The sequence below is a fragment of the Otolemur garnettii genome, unplaced genomic scaffold (assembly GCF_000181295.1).
Source record: "Otolemur garnettii isolate 467f Iridium unplaced genomic scaffold, OtoGar3 scaffold00035, whole genome shotgun sequence".
NCBI lineage: Eukaryota > Metazoa > Chordata > Mammalia > Primates > Galagidae > Otolemur > Otolemur garnettii.
Genome location: NW_003852430.1, coordinates 8,445,048 through 8,459,242, shown reverse-complemented (window position 1 = coordinate 8,459,242; position 14,195 = coordinate 8,445,048). Strand labels below are relative to the sequence as shown.

The window sequence follows — 14,195 nt, the reverse complement described above, 5'->3', positions numbered from 1 at the left end:
TCTGCTGGGTCTTGGATTGGAATGTTCTTCCTTTTCCAGTTGCTTAAGATGTCCCATTAAGTTGTTGACTTCCTCTCTTTCTGTTTTCTTGAGGAAGGCTTGTAATGCTATAAATTTCCCCCTTAGGACTGCATAAGGCAATTTCTAATCATACTAAATAAAAAGTCAAATTAGTCTGTGGAGTTTTATATCTCAATCACCTGCTTTTAAACAGAGAACAAAGACTACTCATTTCAGACTCTGTCAGAACACTAATCTCAAGGCCAAATTGTTCTACTTTTTTGTTTATTTTCTCCAGCACTTGGTCATTATTTAGTAACTTCACACAATTCTCTTTTTCAATACAGGCATTTCCTGCTTATTAAAAATGCCTTTAAAATGGATAGACTGTGCACAAAGGCAGAATGGTCTGTCCTGTATGTACTTTGGATGAACTGATTTCCTAGACCATGTAGGGAAGTGTGAACCTCTGTAGTTTATCCTGAAGCTCATGAAAGAATTTAACCTTGCAGGTCTGTCACTCCAGGCTTTTTCACAGAGTCTTTTTTTTTTTTTTTGTGGTATTAAATGAATATTGTCAGATCCTACTACACCTATCAGGTTATGCTTGGTTGGTTTAAATGTTAATGTGATACACCTGCCAGCTACCAAGCACTGGACAGCACAAACACATTTGTTGTACATTAAAAAAAAAAAATTCCTCACAGAAACAAAAACTTGATTAGAGTCTGAGTAAATTTATGCCACATGAAAAACTGTGAAGTCAACATTTTAAGAGGAGGCAATGGAATTTATTGATTTTTAGGAATGAAAACAACAGTGGCTAGAGATAGCAGTGTGATGTAAACTGTCTACTGTTCTGCACAATGACAGCAACATTCTATTCAAGGTTTTCTTTGTTTATATTCACTGACAGGCTCACATTGTGCCTTTTCTAATGTTTTGTCCCTTCAACCCTTTGAGCTTGAAAACGATCTCTTTCCTTAGGAAAAGAACAGCTGAAAATGATGTGTAGGCCTGGCCTGGGCAGACCTCAGCTCACCCAGCAGACCTCACCTTATTCACCCCTTACTGAATTCTGTCCACATTATTTTGTATTTACACCGTGTGTCTCACCAGTCCTTCCCTCAGACCCTGTGCTCCATGAAGGCAGACTCCACGTCTGCCCTGGTCATCACCGTATCTGCCAAGTAGCACATGGTGCCAGACACATGGGAGACTCTCAAAGTTTGGCTGAGTTATAATACAATTAATTTAAAACTTCTGAATATGCGTCTACACTGTTACCCTGAGTCTACTACTATGCCTATTACTTAGGAGCGAGTCAATAAGTATTAGTAAAATTTGAAAAAGCAACCTAATAAAATAATCAACTAATGAATAGTCTAGTCTGGAGCCTTTCCAAAAGCCTGTCCCACAGCACACTAATGCAACAAGTTGACCCATGATACAGTGTCTGCAATGAAACAAACTCACATCTGCTGAGTGCTCACTATACGCCAGGCCCTGGGCTAAGGGCTTCACATTCATCTTCTTGTTTAAACTGCATAACAACCCAGCGAGGAATGTTATTGCTTCCACTGCACAGATGAAGAAAGAGGGGTTCAAAGTGGTTACATAACCAGTCAGAAGTGAAATAGTTCATGCGTTTTGCACAGGTCTGCAATCTCTGATGGCAGTCTATTTTTAAAACACAGTGTCGTCCTTCACTGCTCCTTCCGAAGTTCACAGTATGTAGTACTTGGGGAAATCTCTAAGAAGTCTCACAGTCAGGCATGGCAGCTCACACCTGTACTAGCATTCTGGGAGGCTGAGGCCGATGGATCTCCTGAGTTCAGGAGTTGGGACAAGCTTAAGCAAGAACAAGACTTGCTCGCTAATAAAAATAGAAAAAACAGCTGAGAATAATGGTAGATGCCTGTAGTGCCAGCTCCTTGGAAGGCTGAGGCAAGAGGATCACTGGAGCCCAGGAGTTTGAGGTTGACATGACGCCACGACACTCTACACAGGGTGACAGAATCACACTCTGTCTCAAAAAAAATTAAAAAAATTTAAATTTTTAAAAAACAAACAAAACCAAAGAAGTCTTATAATAACAACATAGTATTAAACCAAGGAACTCTTCTTTCTCACATAACAAACCTTTCAAAGAATATATCAGTTTCACGACTCCTAAAGTGGGCTTTATACTCTCCACTGTGATTTTGGAAGAAAATATTCCTTCTCTTTTTTTTAGCCTCAATCTTTAATTTCTATTTTTTGGTTTCATGATTTCCATATTATACAAGTACCTGTATATAATTTTAATACATAACGTATGTGAGGCATGATCAAACAAGTTTAGAAACCATAAATCTAGACAATTCCCTTCCAGACACGACCTCACACTCTTCTTAGTTCATTCATTTTGTGAGACTAATTTAGAGAAGTTGATTTCTAATTACACTTAAAATGTTTGGAAAATATCATATATGTGTAATTTTTTATGTAATTCCAGCTGATTGCTGTTATTAGAGGAAACAAAGGAGTGACATATTCAAGACCTGCTTATTCTTGACTTTAAAGTACGTTAAAACCACCCACACACCCCAATACAATGAAGGTTACTGAAGTTCTCTAAGCTCCTGCTAACTGAGCACTTCAGGTCTGTGGCTGCAGGACTGTGACTACAACTTCAGGTAGTACTAACCATAATCTCACTGTAAAATCTCCAGGATTAAACATGCCAGTGGCTCGTGGCCATTTTACCAAAATGGATCCATTTATCATAGACATTCCCAGGCCTGAAGAGCCTAATGAGGTCACGCAGGCCTGACCTGAGCAGCACAAACACAGTGGAAGCTACTTCCACTCCCTTCTCTGTTACAATCTACTAAACAAAAACTGCTTTAAACTATGTCATGCATTTATCACTATTGTTTTGTTTTTATTTTTCTCGGTGAGTGAAATGACTTCATCCTTGTTTTATTTGTCCCTTCATCAAATAACAACCCTTCACTATTTTAAGTATCCTAAAAAATATTCAACAGTTGCTAAAGAACCACATAATCTTCTCACAGGAATTTTCACTCATAAAACTGGGTATATGCAAATATAGACACAAAATTATATTTCACATATTTTGGTAACATCAACTGAACGTAAAAAGATTGACATTTTGAGAGGCATAATCGTTTAATGTAAAATTTTTTAAATAGAGAGAGCCATTGATTTTGTCAACTCAGGCAAATAAGCAATTTCTTAGAGATAAACGTTAGTCCAGCAAGAGAGTATTTTTGGAAAGTATACCAATTATTTTAGAATTGTCAGTCAAAATAATTTAACTGGCAACTCCAATGAAGCTCACGGCTTCTGCCTATGATAATGACCATTAGGTTCTGGCTTTCCTATTATGCATTTGTGAGAAGATTAAATTGGGAAATAATGACAGAGATAAACAGAGAGAGGAAGGGGTAAGAAGAGAAAAGGGAAAAGAAAAAGTGAAGAGGAAGGAGAAATACAGGGAGAGAAAAAATTCTGAATATAATTGTAGTTTGTAATCAAATCCTGCTTTCATGTGTACCTACCTTGCATTAAGATTATACAATGTATCCAAAAATCTCACCCCACTGTTGAGTGTTCCATACACCTTCCTTGCCTCACTGAAAATAAAGGATAAATCTACAGGCAGGGTTCCTCAGTCTTCTCTGATCAAGTCGTGACCCCAATTTCATTGCAATGTTGGTATTACAAATTCTCAACCTGAACATGAACCTCCAAAGAGGGTTGTACGCATACAAAATAAAAAATATATAGCTCATGTTTCAAAACATACGAATGTTATCAATGATTCCTAAAGGCTATTTAAGTCTTTATTTTCCTAAGGAGAGAGAATTATTGGGATTACTAAGAATCAGGCTTCCTATTCACTTCTGAAATTTTTTTTAAAAAATAATTTCATAACTCAAACATGCAAAAGCTCACTTAGTAATATATTTTAAATTATGTTTTCTTCTATTGACCAGAAGATAGGCAAATATAGTTATATTTTTAATTCCCTGGTTCTAATAAGAAAACACACAGGTCCCAAGTAAAAGCTACACCAGCAGTTTTTCTTTCCTGCCTCTAACATTGATGTCACTCCAGAGCGTAACTAGTACATTAGTGGTCTTGTAAAGTTAACGCAGCTCTTTGGAAACCAGCATTTGGCTGTCCATTTTGATTTGTATCCGTGACTGAACACCTGCCAGAGAACATCCTATCTTTTCTAGAGGGCAAATCCAACTATTATACCTAATTATTCAGTCTCAAAAATGACATTTTAAAATATTCTCTTTGTCATTCTACAGTGGCCAAGGGTATTTTTTGAATCTCATCTTTTTTGTTCTTGGGTATTAAATCCACTTGAAACTGTTAAAGTGAGACTCTTTCTACCCCAAGTCTTTAAGCTCTAGAGAAGGAAAAGCTGTCATCAGGGTGAGTGGCTGATGATTCTGCTTGTTGGAGTGTATCTCCCTGTCACTCTTCAGGTGGAGGCTTAACATGCACCTTGTTGACAGCAAACACCAGAGGGAACGTCCCTGAAGGAATGTCACGCTGGCTGCCCTCCTGAGTGAGTCCCCTAAGTACACGTCAGGGTTGCTTTCTTTCTTAACTGTGGTGAAGCTGATTGTCCCTGAGATAGCTGTATCCACTGCACTTGAAGTTTGCTTCTTCCGTAAACTTTAAAAATAGAATGTTTAAGAAATACGTATTTCAGAGGACTTTTTGTTTGTGGATTATAAAATCCCATTAAAGTGTTGACTGTTTCTTGCCTCTACTAAACCTCTCTCCTCCACAGCTTTATTATAATAAACACTTTTGAGAACAGTGAATCTTTAGGATCCTGAATTTTGAGCTTCTGAATTTTAGTTACATCAGTGGAGCAAAAGCAAAATGGGAAGCTTCCACAGCCATTTCTCCCACAGGTTACAGTAGCTAGGGAATTACACAATTTCCTGTCTTGCAAATTAAAAACGTAAGGTGACTCTCTGCCAATATGTAAAAATCTCTCTTGGTTATTCAACACTCGCCCTGTTGGAACAAGAGATGAGAACACCTGTGCAACACACAAAGGGCTGCAAATTTATGGGTGTATTAAGTAAAGTCTAATTATAACCTGATTAAAAAATAGCCCCTAGACAAAAGCCTATTTCCAGAGAAGCAGCTTTTGTAGGAACAAACTTAGAAGTGATTATATCCCAAATGTGCTATTTGGTGAAATTTGAAAAGAAGTGTTAACTCCAAGCATTCTCAGATATAGAAAGCAAAAAAACGACATCTCCCCCTTTTTTTTTTCCACCCTCCATTCCCCAGAGTAAAGGGGAGGGCAGGCTGTAGCTCACTCATTATTCCTTTAACATCTGCACACTGTTAATTAATGAACACCACTGTTTAAGCAAACTTAAAAATAAAACAGATATGGTTTTATTAACTAACAAATCCTAGCATCACCTTATAGCTGATGAAATTGAAGTCGGTGGTGTTAGACTCGGTGTTGTGTGATGCGAGGCCCTACACTTGGAAACCTGAGATGTGGAGCAACCAGCTGAGTGATGTAAGCAGGTCACCCAGACTCCTTGGGTGTTTTCATCAGCTAAAAAGAGTTGGAATAAGTGGTCCCCTTCTTTAACATTTTTATTTCAATTAGGACCCTTAAACTGACAGGAGGGAAAATAAATCATGAGTTACTCCTACTGATGTAAAATGCAATTTTAATTTGTGTCTCCTTCCTTACAAGTCAGTTCCTTATGAAATGGATGGTAAGTTGGGGAGTCTAGAATGCTTGCAACACAAACACTGTTCAAACTGATTTATATAGGATATTTCATTTAATCCCCAAAGTACCCAAAGGATAACTATTATTATCATCCCTATTTTATAGACAAGAGCACCAAAAATTAGAGAAGGCAAGTAACCTTCTATGAGGACTAAACTAATTTGTGGCAGACCTATAATTAGAACCCTTAAAATCTGGCTGGAAAGCCTGCACTTTTAACTTGGGGAAATGCTTCAGAATGTTAGTCTGAGTCAAGATTTTTTGGAAAAGACCTCCAAAGCACAGGTGACAAAACCAAAAATAGGTAAGTAGGATTATGTCATCCTAAAAAGCTTCTTCACAGCAAAGGAATCAATCAACAGAGTTAAGAAACAAGCTGCAGAATGGGAGAAAGTACCTGCGAACTATTCATCCAACACGGGATTACTATCCAGAATATACAAGGAACTCAACTCAGCAGAAAAACGAACAAACAAACAATCCTTTTTAAAAAATGGGCTGGCTCGGCGCCTGTGGCTCAAGCGGCTAAGGCGCCAGTCACATACACCTAAGGTGGTGGGTTCAAATCCCCAGCCCGGCCGCCAAAAAACAACGATGGCTGCAACCAAAAAAAAAAAATGGCCAGGCGCTGTGGCGGGTGCCTGTAGTCCCAGCTACTTGGGAGGCTGAGGCAGGAGACTCGCTTGAGCCCAGGAGTTGGAGGTTGCTGTGAGCGTGATGCCATGGCACTCTACCCAGGGGGACAGCTTGAGGCTCTGTCTCAAAAAAAAAAAAAAAAAAAAATGGGCTAAGGACAAGATCATATATTTCTCAAGGAGATATATTCCCTGTCAGGAATAGGGGGAAAAATTGACATTACTTATCATCAGGGAAATGCAAACCAAAAACCACAACGAGATATCGTCTTGTCCCAGTTAAAATGGTTTTTATCCAAAAGACAGGAAATAGCAAATGCTGATGTGAATGCGAAGAAAGGGAAACTCGGATACGCTAGAGATGGGAAAGTAAATTAGTACAGCCATAAGGAAAACCAGGATGGAGGGTCTCAAAACACTGAAAAGAGAGCTACCGTATGATCCAGCAATCCCACTAACGTGTATGTATACCCAATGGAAAGGAAGGCAGTGTGTCAAAGAGCGGGCTGCACGCCTACATTTATCACAGCATTCTTCACAGTAGCCAAAACACGGGAGCAACTTCAGTGTTTACCAACTGATGAACAAATAAGGAAAAACTGTGGTATTTGTTCACAATGGAAAACTATTCAGCCTTGAAAACAAAATCCTGTCATCGATGGTGACGTGGATGAACTTGGAGGACATTATGTTAAGTGAAATAAGTCAGGCCCAGAAAGGCAAAGAGCACACGTTCCACGCATGGGGGAGCTAAAGACCAATTGGTCTCAAAGAATTTGAGAGTAGAACGGTGGTTCTTAAAGGTTGGAAAGGGTAGGAGGAGGGCCGATTTTGAATTTTCCAAATGCGAAGAAATAATACATGTTTGAGGTGATGAATATGCTAATTATCCTGACTTCATCATTATACATTATATATATGCATCACCATATCACCCCATAAATCTGTAATTATTAGGTGTCAAAATAATAAAAGCAAACAATAAAGAGTTGTCACATAAATAGCATTTAAACTCATGGGAATGCGTGATGTCATTCATGAAGAGGATATAGAGGAAGCTACCACATTTAGAATTTAGGTGGAGAAGAGACGGACACTGAGAAGACATGGCCAAAAAGGAATGAAAAGCTTGGCAAGGTGTCACAGAGGCCGCGAGAAGCCTGGCTGTCAGCAGAGAAGAGCTTACTCCCTGGGAGGAGGGTACGTTCCCACTTCAGCCCCATTAGGCCTCCTATCTCATCTACGGGGGAAAAAATGCTAAGAATCATTTGTGAAGAAATATAACCTACTAAAAGACTGAGTTTTAATCCCAAGATTATAGAACACTCAGGTCTGAGATGCTATGATTTTTACATTCTGTGTTACCAGGCTAACAAATATTTACCAAATGAATCACGTTTAGATTTCTGCACTGTGACCAAGAAATTCTAACCAACAGGGATCCTAAGGAACTCAATCCCTCCATTACAGTGGTTCTCAACCTTCCTAATGCCGCAATGTACTTTCATTGTTAAAAAGGGGTCATGATCCACAGGTTGATATTATTATTAATAATAATATTATTAATATTAGCCCACAGGCTCTATTATTAGTTTGAAAATCTACATTCTATCGTATCTGCTCCTTAGTCTTTTTTCCCATTTGATATGATTTTTTTCAAAAACTGATAAATAAATTTGATGTTTTCTTTCCATTTTTTTAGACTAACGTCACCAGTTATGATTTATTTTTGATTCTGATAAATAGTATTATTTCCTTATACTCAGTTATCTTTTTCTTCTTGTTCCAACATTAAACTAATACCAGATTTTTTTTTTTTTGAGACAGAGTCTCAAAACTGTCACCCTGGGTAGAGTGCTATGGCGTCACAGCTCACAGCAACCTCGAACTCTCAGGCTTAAACGATTCTCTTGCCTTAGCCTCCCAAGTAGCTGGGACTACAGGCACCTGCCACAATGCCTGGCTATTTTTTGGTTGCAGTTGTCATTATTGTTTAGCAGGCCTGGGCTTGATTTGAACCCACCAGCCTTGGTGCATATGACTGGCGCCCTATTCGCTGAGCTACAGGCGCTGCCAGTACCAGATATTTCTTAACAATTCCATGTTTCAAGTCACAATCAATATTAATGCCAATAACTTTATGTTCATCTTTTTTCTTTTTTTCATTTTGTTAGAGACTTTGTATTCTTTTTGTAAAAGACAAATGTTTACATTTTATGTTTCCCCAAAAGCATACAGAATTTTTATTTTGCCAGAAAGTCATTAGCAGAAGGAAATTTTCTATCCATGGAATTAATGGGTCAAATGGTAGGTCCATGTTTTATTTTTAAAGATTTGCCAAATTATCTTTCAAACAATTTATGCTCCCATCAAATTATGACAGCTCTCTTTTCTAAAACATTTTAATCACTAAGGCTTTAAAAAATGACCTCACCATTGTTTCACGTTGCATTAACTGTGGCCTAGCAATACATCTATGGGCCATTTGTATTTCTCTGTGAACCTTCTCTTCATATTGCATGCCCATTTTCACTTAAATTCATTGTATGCCAGAGCTAATGTTGTTATCATCTATTCTCAATTTGATGTTCAGTTGACTTCATGGTTAAGTCAACTGTGGCAGCAATCTTTACACCATGAAGGTCAGCTTCCTGAAGCTATGGGAAGAGCTTCCACTACCACACCCTGCTCCCTCTGGAGAGCTGTATGTTAAACTTTGGCTAGCGTACTGCTATTTGCTTTACTTATTTTTGTCTTATGTTTCTGAATGAGTTCTTTGTAAGTAAGACAAAAATGCATTTTGGCCAGCATGTGTGCTGTGATAAGAAGGACTTTCTCTGCTCTTCATCCTTTTTTATAACAGCTTTATTGAGACATAATGAGATATAATTCACTTACCATAAAATTCACCCCTTTCAAGTGTGTAATTTGGGAAACCATCATCACTAATTTGAAAATATCTTCATTGCCCTAAGAAAAATTATGTACCCATTAACTTTTACTCCCCAATATCCCTTCCCTGCAGCCTTAGGAAATCACTAATCTTTATTTCTCTCTTTTTTTTTTTTTTTTGGTTTTTTAATCCACTTATTTAAGCAATTTTAATCTGCAAAACTATTTTAAAGAAAACTGTTGTCCTAAACAGTGAGCAAAAGAAAACAGAATAGTGAGAATTTAACACATCACTATAAATCTGGTAAAGTAAATGTTAAAACTTCTTACATACTTTGCACTTACTTTGTGCATATATCTGCACCAATTTCAAGCACATCATCAAACTGTATATACTAAAATCAAAAAAGAAACAGTAAAACAATACAAAATTCAGTAACTACCATTTTTTAAAAGAGCCTCCAATGCTCATCTCCAGTCCGTAGGGATGGTACAAATTTAGACCTTTGATGATCAATTAGTTTGCAATGGTTTTTGGCAAACACTAACAAACCACATGACAAGTGTGTCAGCCACCATGGAAATGCACAGATTTTAGATGAGTTTGGGTAACATCTGTCGTTTTCATCATGTCCATGCTTTATTATGTTACTCAGCAACAAGATGGCCACAAAGTCACCTAACAACTGGAAAAGCTGTTAGATCCTATCTTTGTGCTCAACTAGATTTCTTGTCTGTTTACATCTTGTTGAGAGAATTAAAAGCTCTGGATTTTATTCCAGCACAGAGCATAAAGGTGTGTTTGTTGGTCCTGTACTGCTTCTGTTTTGGTAGAGAGGTTTTCTTCATTTGGCTGCCAATTCCCATTTTGCTGCCCTTCGTTTTCCTCAGTCCTTGGTGCATCCTGTCATCTCCTTCTTCACTCAGACTTGAATCTGGTTCTTTATTGTGCTCCTTCTCTGCAAGTGAAGTACTGCTCTTCTCCACCTTCTCTTTCCCATCTCTGTCATTAGAACTCTTCCTTGTAGAGGCTGAACATTCTCTTTCTCTTCTTTCACTGTTGTGGTCCCTTCTTTTTCTCTCTTTTTATCCTTCTTATTTCTGCTCCTAGGGGATGGAGATCTAGAAGATTTCCTCTCCATGGTTTTGTATGTTCTTGGTGATCTGGAACAACTCCGGCTCCTCCTCCTTCACCTTTCCCCGCTGGAACTACGAGATCTTTTTGATGCATTCTAACTTCTGGGTGGTGTTCCGGATTTTTTATCCTCCTTTGTTTTTTCATCTATCTCTTTGGACTTGTCCTTTTCTTGTTCCTTGTCTTTGTCCTGTTCCTTTTCCTTCTCTTTGCCACGTTCCTTTTCATGCTCTTTTTCTCTCTCTTTCTCTCTGTCCTTTTCCTTGTCTTTTTCCCGTTCTTTATCCCAGTCTTTATCTTTGTTTTTACCTCATTCCGTTTTTTTTTTTTCATGCTCCTTTCCCTCTCTCTCTCTGTCTCTTTGCTTTTCTCTATGTTTCTCTTTCAGTTTTTCCCTGAGCTCTTCTCAAGTGTCTTTTCTCTTATCCCTTGAGTGTGAATGACTCCTTGACTTCCATCTCTCTCTTGATTTAGAATGCTTTTTATGTGGGCTCCTAGATCTACGTCTGTCTTTTTGTCTTGAATGGGATCTATTATGGGATCTACTCCTGTGTTTTGACTGTGGTCTTTTCCTTCTAGAATGGCATTTTGAGCTAGACCTGGATTTTGAGCAAGAGTGGGAACCAGAACGACCGCCTTTTCTTTCATTGCTCTTTCCAGACTCTGGTTCCATATCTGCTGAGATAAATGACTGAGCCTCTCCTACTCGCTTCGTTACTTCTTCTAATTCCTTAGCTGTCGCCTGAGGTGTCATCTCAGGGGGCTTTACTATTGCATTGTTGGATTGATTTATTTTCAGTGGCCTGTCTCCATTAAAAGCAAGGGCCCTTGGGACAGAATTTTGGTCTGCAAATTCCACAAAAGCAAATCGAGTTGTCTGTCTCATCAGCTGCCATCCGCACAAACTTTACTTCCCCAACTTGTTTAAAAAATTCTAGTAGTTGATCAGCTGCCATTGTTTGGGAATTCAAATTTCCAACATAGACTGTTCTAATTTCATCAATCTTGGAAGGATCCACATTTCCCATAAGTGGTGGCTGTGGTATCTCCCCAAGTGTTGTAACGTTAGGGTCTAATGCCACTGCTGGTATAGCTCCCAAACTGCTCAGTGAAACACCAAGGGTAGTCAAGGGACTTGGCCCTGGTATGGGAAGCAATCCTGCACCAGGCATCAGACTTAAAGCCCAATAAAGAAAGGGCTTTAGATTCCTCTGGGATTTTACCTTCTGCACAAGGAACAACTATCAGAGCTCTGTCAATAAAAACTATGTTAGTTAGATGCTGGGCCACACCAACACTTGATGGGTCATGAAACTTAACATAACATACTTTGGAAGAAAATGCAAGAGGTGCATTGTCTAGGGGGTAGAGCCGCAGCTCCTCAATTTCTCCTAGGAAGGAAAAAAGCATAGGCATCTTCTCGCTGTTCAAGACCTATAACAGATTTGTCACCTGAATCACGGCCATAGGGTGAGACCTAACACTAAGCCCAAGCCAAAGCACTGCCGCTGCCGTCCTGCTCCCCAACCACTAATCTTCTTTCTATGTCTATGGATTTACCTATTCCAGACACATACTATAAATGAAATCCTGTAATTTGTGGCCTTTGGTGATAGGCTTCTTTCACTTGGCATAATGCTGTTGAAGTTTGCCTATATTGTAGTGTATATCAGCATTTCATGCATGACTGGTAGGATTCGAAAGTGATGCAGCAAATTTAGAAACAGCTTGGCAATTGCTCTAAATATTTAACATAGTTATCCAATTACCCAGAAGTTCCACTAGAAGTTGTATAATCAAGAGAAATGACAAAATATGTTCATAAAAAAACCTGTAGGGGAATTTTCATAGGAACATTATTCATACTAGAAAAAAATGGCAGCAACATAAATGTCCATCAACAGATGAAGGGATAACAAAAATACATCATGTCTGTATAGTGGAATCCATTTGTATTTCCACTTTATTTTCCCACACATTTGGCATAAAGAAGTTTTTAGGTTTTAAGTAGCCAATTTGTCACTCTTTTTCTAGCTACTTCCTTTTATTAGATTAAAGCTAGAAAGATTAATGAATATATTGACCCATGATTGTTATTTCTAAAACCGTTATGGTTTCATTTTTAAAGATTAATTTTGATGTAATTGGAATTTATTTTGGGATATGCAGCAAATTAAAGAAAGAATCCTCCTTTATTCTACTGATTAGTTTATAGTATTATTTATTGAATAATACTTTTTCACAAATGTGAAGACAGTCTCATAATAAAAATCTCTCAGGTGTATTTGTGTCTTATTCTGAACTCTTACTCTATGTCTTCATATGTTTCAGTTAAGAGCACATTGAATTGAAAAAATAATTGACTAGGAGTTGCTATGTTTAGTATATCAAAACTGGCCAGACAGAATGGCTCACACCTATAATCCTAGCACTCTGGGAAGCTGAGGTGGGTGGATCATTTGAGACAAGCCTGAGAAAGAGCTAGAAAATCTCTCTACTAAAAACAAGGGGGTGGAGGAAATGAAGCAAGAGGATCGCATGAGCCCAAGAATTTGTGGTTTCTATGAACTATAATGCCATGGCACTCTAGTGAGGGTGCCAGAATGAGACTCTATCTTAAAAATAAATAGTATATCAAAACTCTCTATTCAGAGGAAGATCAAGATGACAGACCAGAAGGATCATTCAGCTAAGCTTGCCTAGTATGAGTGAGGAAAGAGAAAAACCAAGCCATACTCAGGACCTTACCCAGAACAGTAGCTCAGGGAGCACAGCAAGGTGGTGGTGAGCTGGATATAGCATGTGATCCAGAGCAGTGGAAATCTGACTCATTAGGCAAGAGATTGCAAGCTACAATCTCCCAGGATTGGCTGGTCTCCCAGAGGTCCAGGAAGGGAGGAAGTCTTTCTGGAGTTTTCAGTTTGAGGGGAGAAGCTGCAGGTTGAGTGGAAAGCTTGGGAGAGTGGGAGGACTCAAACAGTATTTATCAACAAGATTTGAATACTTGTTGGAGTGGATTTGCCATCAATTAGGTGGCTGACAAGGCAGCCATACTGAGAAGGTCTCACTAGCCAGGGTGCTGCCACTTTGGGAAGGTCATGAGAAGGTCTTAGCAGGGGCCTAAAGCACAGCTGTCTTATTTTAGCCTGTCAGGATCAGAACTCCACTCTTGAATCAGGCTGAGGGACTCTTGCACCCCATAGGAACTGGTGTCAGGATACTGTGAGACCTGCCCCTGAAGGATGCTGAAGAGCTATAAGATCCCAACCTGGTGGGGTCTGAATGCTGAGGAAACAATCAAGCAATCACCAAGGGCAACAAAATTAGGAATAAGAACACAACCAGCTGTTTTCTTCATCTACTGAAAAAACCACAGGCCACCTGGTGTCCCAGTGACATATTGCAACAGATACATTCCTATTGCTATTGCAATTCCTATTGCAGTTGGTCCCTTCTGCTATATATATTTTATTTTACTTTTTGAAATTGTTTTTCAATTCTTTTCTATGTTGCTGAGGTTGCATCTGGTTTGTGCTATTTAAGTTTTTTGTTTTGTTTTGTTAAGTAGTGTTTTTGCTAATTTGGTTGGTTGGTTCTATTCTTAACTTCCATTTTTATGTTCATCAAGAGCAAGGACTCCTGTATTTTTGATCATGGTACTTTAGCCTCATTCATTCTCTCTCTCTAGTCCACTCCTTTCCATCCTCTCTTTTAATAGTGACTCTTCTACTTTCCT

The 14,195-nt window shown here is 38.6% G+C and overlaps 1 protein-coding gene and 1 pseudogene across 1 annotated transcript in view; one reads left to right on the top strand and one right to left on the bottom strand.

Annotated features, from left to right (window-relative positions):
• EYS (eyes shut homolog (Drosophila)) overlaps positions 1 to 14,195 on the top strand; it is a 1,547,934-nt gene that overhangs the window by 1,440,434 nt on the left and 93,305 nt on the right. The gene's annotated exons all lie outside the window — the stretch shown is intronic.
• On the bottom strand, positions 10,082 to 11,926 carry LOC105886963 (annotated as a pseudogene).